The following is a 9,101-nucleotide window of genomic DNA, read 5'->3' as shown; positions in this document are numbered from 1 at the left end:
TCGAGCTTCTACTTTTGAAAATCCACCTTTCCAGAAATAAGTCTCTCACTGTTGCCGCTTGTTATAGACCCCACTCAGCCCCCAGCTGTGCCCTGGACACCATATGTGAATTGATTGCCCCTCATCTATCTTCATAGTTAGTACTGTTAGGTGACCAAAACTGGGATATGTTTAGCACCCAGGCCGTTCTACAATCTAAGCTAGATGCCCTCAATCTCACACAAATTATCAAGGAACCTACCACACCAAACTGGAAGTCTTCCGACTAGCTTGGAAAGACAGTACCGTGCAGTATCGAAGAGCCCTCATTGCTGCTCGATCATCCTATTTTTCCAACTTAATTGAGGAAAATAAGAACAATCCAACATTTCTTTTTGATACTGTCGCAAAGCTAACTAAAAAGCAGCATTCCCCAAGTGAGGATGGCTTTCACTTCAGCAGTAATACATTCATGAACTTCTTTGAGGAAAAGATCATGATCATTAGAAAGCAAATTACGGACTCCTCTTTAAATCTGCGTATTCCTCCAAAGCTCAGCTGTCCTGAGTCTGCACAACTCTGCCAGGACCTAGGATCAAGAGAGACAATTAAGTGTTTTAGTACTATATCTCTTGACACAATGATGAAAATAATCATGGCCTCTAAACCTTCAAGCTGCATACTGGACCCTATTCCAACTAAACTACTGAAAGAGCTGCTTCCTGTGCTTGGCCCTCCTATGTTGAACATAATAAACGGCTCTCTATCCACCGGATTTGTACCAAACTCACTAAAAGTGGCAGTAATAAAGCCTCTCTTGAAAAAGCCAAACCTTGACCCAGAAAATATAAAAAACTATCGGCCTATATCGAATCTTCCATTCCTCTCAAAATGTTTAGAAAAAGCTGTTGCGCAGCAACTCACTGCCTTCCTGAAGACAAAAAATGTATACGAAATGCTTCAGTCTGGTTTTAGACCCCATCATAGCACTGAGACTGCACTTGTGAAGGTGGTAAATTAACTTTTAATGGCGTCAGACCGAGGCTATGCATCTGTCCTCGTGCTCCTAGACCTTAGTGCTGCCTTTGATACCATCGATCACCACATTTTTTATTTTTTTTTATTTTATTTCACCTTTATTTAACCAGGTAGGCAAATTGAGAACACGTTCTCATTTACAATTGCGACCTGGCCAAGATAAAGCAAAGCAGTTCGACACATACAACAATACATAGTTACACATGGAGTAAAACAAACATACAGTCAATAATACAGTGAAAAATAAGTCTATATACAATGTGAGCAAGTGAGGTGAGATAAGGGAGGTGAAGGCAAACAAAATATATAAAATATATATATAAATAAATAAAAATATAAAAAAGGCCATGGTGGCGAAGTAAATACAATATAGCAAGTAAAAAAAACACTGGAATGGTTGGTTTGCAGTGGAAGAAAGTGTAAAGTAGAGATAGAAATAATGGGGTGCAAAGGAGCAAAATAAATAAATAAATACAGTAGGTAAAGAGGTAGTTGTTTGGGCTAAATTATAGATGGGCTATGTACAGGTGCAGTAATCTATGAGCTGCTCTGACAGCTGGTGCTTAAAGCTAGTGAGGGAGATAAGTGTTTCCAGTTTCAGAGATTTTTGTAGTTCGTTCCAGTCATTGGCAGCAGAGAACTGGAAGGAGAGGCGGCCAAAGGAAGAATTGGTTTTGGGGGTGACCAGAGAGATATACCTGCTGGAGCGCGTGCTACAGGTAGGTGCTGCTATGGTGAACAGCGAGCTGAGATAAGGGGGGACTTTACCTAGCAGGGTCTTGTAGATGACCTGGAGCCAGTGGGTTTGGCGACGAGTATGAAGCGAGGGCCAGCCAACGAGAGTGTACAGGTCGCAGTGGTGGGTAGTATATGGGGCTTTGGTGACAAAACGGATGGCACTGTGATAGACTGCATCCAATTTATTGAGTAGGGTTTTGGAGGCTATTTTGTAAATGACATCACCGAAGTCGAGGATTGGTAGGATGGTCAGTTTTACAAGGGTATGTTTGGCAGCATGAGTGAAGGATGCTTTGTTGCGGAATAGGAAGCCAATTCTAGATTTAACTTTGGATTGGAGATGTTTGATGTGAGTCTGGAAGGAGAGTTTACAGTCTAACCAGACACCTAGGTATTTGTAGTTGTCCACATATTCTAAGTCAGAGCCGTCCAGAGTAGTGATGCTGGACAGGCGGGCAGGTGCAGGCAGCGATCGGTTGAAGAGCATGCATTTAGTTTTACTTGTATTTAAGAGCAATTGGAGGCCACGGAAGGAGAGCTGTACGGCATTGAAGCTCGCCTGGAGGGTTGTTAACACAGTGTCAAAAGAAGGGCCAGAAGTATACAGAATAGTGTCGTCTGCGTAGAGGTGGATCAGAGAATCACCAGCAGCAAGAGCGACATCATTGATGTATACAGAGAAGAGAGTCGGCCCAAGAATTTAACCCTGTGGCACCCCCATAGAGACTGACAGAGGTCTGGACAACAGACCCTCCGATTTGACACACTGAACTCGATCAGAGAAGTAGTTGGTGAACCAGGCGAGGCAATCATTAGAGAAACCAAGGCTGTCGAGTCTGCCGATGAGGATGTGGTGATTGACAGAGTCAAAAGCCTTGGCCAGGTCAATGAATACGGCTGCACAGTACTGTTTCCTATCGATGGCGGTTAAGATATCGTTTATGACCTTGAGCGTGGCTGAGGTGCACCCATGATCAGCTCTGAAACCAGATTGCATAGCGGAGAAGGTATGGTGGGATTCGAAATGGTCGGTAATCTGTTTGTTGACTTGGCTTTCGAAGACCTTAGAAAGGCAAGGTAGGATAGATATAGGTCTGTAGCTGTTAGGGTCAAGAGTGTCCCCCCCTTTGAAGAGGGGGATAACCGCAGCTGCTTTCCAATCTTTGGGAATCTCAGACGACACGAAAGAGAGGTTGAAAAGGCTAGTAATAGGGGTGGCAACAATTTCAGCAGATAGTTTTAGAAAGAAAGGGTCCAGATTATCTAGCCCGGCTGATTTGTAAGGGTCCAGATTTTGCAGCTCTTTCAGAACATCAGCTGACTGTATTTGGGAGAAAGAGAAATGGGGAAGGCTTGGGCGAGTAGCAGAGGGGAGGGCAGTGCTGTTGACCGGGGTAGGGGTAGCCAGGTGGAAAGCATGGCCAGCCGTAGAAAAATGCTTATTGAAATTCTCAATTATAGTGGATTTGTCGGTGGTGACAGTGTTTCCTATCTTCAGTGCAGTTGGAAGCTGGGAGGAGGTGTTCTTATTCTCCATGGACTTTACAGTGTCCCAGAACTTTTTTGAATTTGTGTTGCAGGAAGCAAATTTCTGCTTGAAAAAGCTAGCCTTGGCTTTTCTAACTGCCTGTGTATATTGGTTTCTAGCTTCCCTGAAAAGTTGCATATCACGGGGGCAGTTCGATGCTAATGCAGAACGCCATAGGATGTTTTTCTGTTGGTTAAGGGCAGTCAGGTCAGGAGAGAACCAAGGGCTATATCTGTTCCTGGTTCTAAATTTCTTGAATGGGGCATGCTTATTCAAGATGGTGAGGAAGGCATTTTTAAAAATATCCAGGCATCCTCTACTGACGGGATGAGATCAATATCCTTCCAGGATACCTCGGCCAGGTCGATTAGAAAGGCCTGCTCGCTGAAGTGTTTCAGGGAGCGTTTGACAGTGATGAGTGGAGGTCGTTTGACCGCTGACCCATTACGGATGCAGGCAATGAGGCAGTGATCGCTGAGATCTTGGTTGAAAACAGCAGAGGTGTATTTGGAGGGCAAGTTGGTTAGGATGATATCTATGAGGGTACCAGTGTTTACGGAATTGGGGTGGTACCTGGTAGGTTCATTGATAATTTGTGTGAGATTGAGGGCATCAAGCTTAGATTGTAGGATGGCTGGGGTGTTAAGCATGTTCCAATTTAGGTCGCCTAGCAGCACGAGCTCTGAAGATAGATGGGGGGCAGTCAGTTCACATATGGTGTCCAGAGCACAGCTGGGGGCAGAGGGTGGTCTATAGCAGGCGGCAACGGTGAGAGACTTGTTTTTAGAGAGGTGGATTTTTAAAAGTAGAAGTTCAAATTGTTTGGGAACAGACCTGGATAGTAAAACAGAACTCTGCAGGCAATCTTTGCAGTAGATTGCAACACCGCCCCCTTTGGCCGTTCTATCTTGTCTGAAAATCTTGTAGTTGGGGATGAAAATGTCAGAATCTTTGGTGGTCTTTCTAAGCCAGGATTCAGACACGGCTAAAACATCCGGGTTGGCAGAGTGTGCTAAAGCAGTGAACAAAACAAACTTAGGGAGGAGGCTTCTAATGTTAACATGCATGAAACCAAGGCTATTACGGTTACAGAAGTCATCAAAAGAGAGCGCCTGGGGAATAGGAGTGGAGTTAGGTACTGCAGGGCCTGGATTCACCTCTACATCACCAGAGGAACAGAGGAGGAGTAGGATAAGGGTACGGCTAAAAGCTATGAGAATTGGTCGTCCAGAACGTCTAGAACAGAGAGTAAAAGGACGTTTCTGGGGGCGATAAAATAGCTTCAAGGAATAATGTACAGACAAAGGTATGGTAGGATGTGAATACAGTGGAGGTAAACCTAGGTATTGAGTGATGATGAGAGAGATATTGTCTCTAGAAACATCATTGAAACCAGGTGATGTCATCGCATATGTGGGTGGTGGAACTGAAAGGTTGGATATGGTATAGTGAGCAGGGCTAGAGGCTTTACAGTGAAATAAGCCAGTAAACACTAACCAGAACAACAATAGACAAGGCATATTTACATTAAGGAGAGGCATGCTTAATCGAGTGATCAATAAGGGTCCAGTGAGTAGAGGTTGGTTGGGGTCACGGCGATCCAGACAGCTGGCCGGGTAGATGGCTATCGGTAGCAAGATAGCATAGGATGGAGGTCTATTTTTTAGACACCTCGTGCGTTTCCGTCGGTAGATTAGTGGGGTTCCATGTGGAAGAGGGGATCAATCCAATTGGCAAAATAGATATAGTGACCCAAGAAAAAAATTTGTCCGATATACTTATTCAGATAGCAGCCGATAGGACAGCTAACGATTAGCGGGCCCCAGATGAGCGTTCAGGTAACGTCGCGACGGAGGTGCCAGTTGGATAACTCCCTCGGGCAGATAACGTCGGCAGTCAGTCGTGAAGGCCCGGTGGGGCTCCGTATCTACAGCAAAAAAATAAAAAAATAAAAAAATAAAAAAAACGGGTCCGGATAGGTGACTGTAGCCCAGGAATGGCTGATGGAACTCCTCAGCTGGCTAGCTCCGGAATAATTTAAGTTTGCTCCGGGATCGACGTAAGCCAATAGTCACACGGTTTGCAGCTAGCTAGCTGCGAAATCAAGGTGCAAATGTCCAGAGCCTGCGGCTGAAATCCGGTGATGAAGTAGAAAAAAATCCGGTGATGTGGTAGAGAAAAAGCAGTCCTATATGCTCTGGGTTGATATCGCGCTTGCAGACTGGCAGGTATTGGCCCGAGCTGAAGCTGGCTGGTGTCCGAGTTAAGGGTGAAGACCGCAGCAGTGGCTAACTGACTACTAGCTAGTAGCTAGTTCTGGCTAGCTTCTGATTGGGGTTACGGTTCTAAAGTATAAAAAATAGCAGGTCCGTACCACATTGGGTGAGGCGGGTTGCAGGAATGTATATTCAGTTCCTAGATGGAAAGTGAAATTAAAATACATACGAAATGTATACGAAAAATACGAGGACTATTTATGCGGGACAAGACGGGACAAGACAAACACACGTCCGACTGCTACGCCATCTTGGATACCACATTCTTTTGGAGAGATTGGAAACCCAAATTGGTCTACACGGACAAGTTCTGGCCTGGTTTAGATCTTATCTGTCGGAAAGATATCAGTTTGTCTCTGTGAATGGTTTGTCCTCTGACAAATCAACTGTACATTTCGGTGTTCCTCAAGGTTCCTTTTTAGGACCACTACTTTTTTCACTATATATTTTACCTCTTGGGGATGTCATTCGAAAACATAATGTTAACTTTCACTGCTATGCGGATGACACACAGCTGTACATTTCAATGAAACATGGTGAAGCCCCAAAATTGCCCTCGCTAGAAGCCTGTGCTTCAGACATAAGGAAGTGGATGGCTGCAAACTCTACTTTTAAACTCGGACAAAACAGAGATGCTTGTTCTAGGTCCCAAGAAACAAAGAGATCTTCTGTTGAATCTGACAATTCATCTTGATGGTTGTAAAGTCGTCTCAAATAAAACTGTGAAGGACCTCGGCGTTACTCTGGACCCTGATCTCTCTTTTGACGAACATATCAAGACTGTTTCAAGGACAGCTTTTTTCCATCTACGTAACATTGCAAAAATCAGAAACTTTCTGTCCAAGAATGATGCAGATAAATTAATCCATGCTTTTGTTACTTCTAGGTTAGACTACTGCAATGCTCTACTTTCTGGCTACCCGGATAAAGCACTAAATAAACTTCAGTTAGTGCTAAATACGGCTGCTAGAATCCTGACTAGAACCAAAGAATTTGATCATATTACTCCAGTGCTAGCCTCCCTACACTGGCTTCATGTTAAGGCAAGGGCTGATTTCAAGGTTTTATTGCTAACCTACAAAGCCTTACATGGGCTTGCTCCTACCTATCGTTCCGATTTGGTCCTGCCGTACATACCTACACGTACGCTACGGTCACAAGACGCAGGCCTCCTAATTGTCCCTAGAATTTCTAAGCAAACAGCTGGAGGCAGGGCTTTCTCCTATAGAGCTCCATTTTTATGGAATGGTCTGCCTACCCATGTGAGAGACGCAGACTCGGTCTCAACTTTTAAGTCTTTACTGAAGACTCATCTCTTCAGTGGGTCATATGATTGAGTGTAGTCTGGCCCAGGAGTGTGAAGGTGAACGGAAAGGCTCTGGAGCAACGAAACGCCCTTGCTGTCTCTGCCTGGCCGGTTCCCCTCTCTCCACTGGGATTCTTTGCCTCTAACCCTATTACAGAGGCTGAGTCACTGGCTTACTGGTGCTCTTTCATGCCGTCCCTAGGAGGGGCGCGTCACTTGAGTGGGTTGAGTTACTGATGTGATCTTCCTGTCTGGGTTGGCACCCCCCCCCCCCCTTGGGTTGTGCCATGGTGGAGATCTTTGTGGGCTATACTCGGCCTTGTCTCAGGATGGTAAGTTGGTGGTTGAAGATATCCCTCTAGTGGTGTGGGGGCTGTGCTTTGGCAAAGTGGGTGGGGTTATATCCTTCCTGTTTGGCCCTGTCCGGGGGTATCATCGGATGAGGCCACAGTGTCTCCTGACCCCTCCTGTCTCACCCTCCAGTATTTATGCTGCAGTAGTTTATGTGTCGGGGGGCTAGGGTCAGTTTGTTATATCTGGAGTACTTCTCCTGTCTTATCCGGTGTCCTGTGTGAATTTAAGTATGCTCTCTCTAATTCTTTCTTTCTCTCTCTCGGAGGACCTGAGCCCTAGGACCATGCCTCAGGACTACCTGGCATGATGACTCCTTGCTGTCCCCAGTCCACCTGGCCGTGCTGCTGCTCCAGTTTCAACTGTTCTGCCTGCGGCTATGGAACCCTGACCTGTTCACCGGACGTGCTACCTGTCCCAGACCTGTTGTTTTCAACTCTCTAGAGACAGCAGGAGCGGAGAGATACTTTTTTTTATTTTTATTATTTTTTTTTTATTTTTTTTATTTAAGGGGTGGATCAGCTTAATATTGCGGAAAGAATGTTGCTTCCAATGTAATTGTCTGCATCATTTCCAATCCCCCATATTTTTTGGGGTAAAAATATATATCCATACACGCATGCATACATATACACATATATACATACACATACTTATATAGACATACATACTTTTTTAAAGAATATACCTTTATTATTATTCCCCGCAACCCTACCACCGATCCCCCAATTGGAGTAAACTAATAAACACTTCTGTTTTTACCTTCAATTTATACACATTTTACAGACACAGTCTACTTTACAATAGTTCTCTCTTGTTTGTTCTTAGTCCTTCCTCTATTTCTGATGTCCATCCAATTTTATTTCCACTTGTAACTGTGCTATTTCACAAAAGCTCCGCACCTATACACATTTCACAGATCCCGTATGCCCTACATTGTTTATCTTGTTATTAGTCCCACCCTTCAGTTCCACTCAACCCCTCCCATCTATCTTCCAACATCATCCATTTCGGATTTTTATTTGCCATATATTTTTCAACTGTGCTGTGAGGCTTCACAAAAAACTTGAACCTTCCTATTCTCATAGCTTCTACAGATTGTAAATTAAAAATAAACATTTTTGCTAAAATAATTATTATATTATTGATTGATTGACTATGGCTTTTCAAGTCACCCAGTATTGCTATCTGTAGCGTTAGTTCTAGACAAATGTTGCAATTCTTCAGCCATTCCTGGACCTGTGACCAAAAACGAGCTACATATGGACAATACCAAAATAAATGATCTAATGACTCTGCCTCCTCACAACAGAATCTGCAGAGCTGGGAAGATTGTATACCCCATATATATAACATTCTATTAGTTGCAAGAATTTTGTACGGTAATTTAAATTGAAAAATTCTAAGTTTTGAATCCGGCGTTGTTTTGCGTATCAATTCATAAACCATGTGCCATGGAATGGGTACATCGAAAATCTCTTCCCAACTATTTTGCAATTTATATGGCACAGCTGTCAGTTTTTTGGTCCTTAAATGAAATTGGTATATGTTTTTATTTATCACACTTTTCTTTAACCATGTATGTTCTTTAATACAGGGCCGACATACAAGTTCCTTACTTTTTTCCCCTTCTACTTGCCTCTTCCATTTTTGTGGTAATGCTGCAATTAATTGGTTGTAATTTTGGGTAGAGCAGACATTTCCATATGTCTGTGTTAGCTGCATGTGTGACATAAGTCCACCAGTCCTATTTATGATATCATTCACAAAAATTATACCTTTTTTAAACATTTCTTCGATAAATACAGTTTTCTTTATCAATTACTATATTTGAATTTAACCACAATATTTGTTGTACTATTTGTTCCGTCCTTTCAGGTGGATT

The sequence above is a fragment of the Salvelinus alpinus genome, chromosome 23 (assembly GCF_045679555.1).
Source record: "Salvelinus alpinus chromosome 23, SLU_Salpinus.1, whole genome shotgun sequence".
In the NCBI taxonomy this organism is placed as follows: Eukaryota; Metazoa; Chordata; class Actinopteri; order Salmoniformes; family Salmonidae; genus Salvelinus; species Salvelinus alpinus.
Note: the sequence above shows the minus strand (reverse complement) of the source record.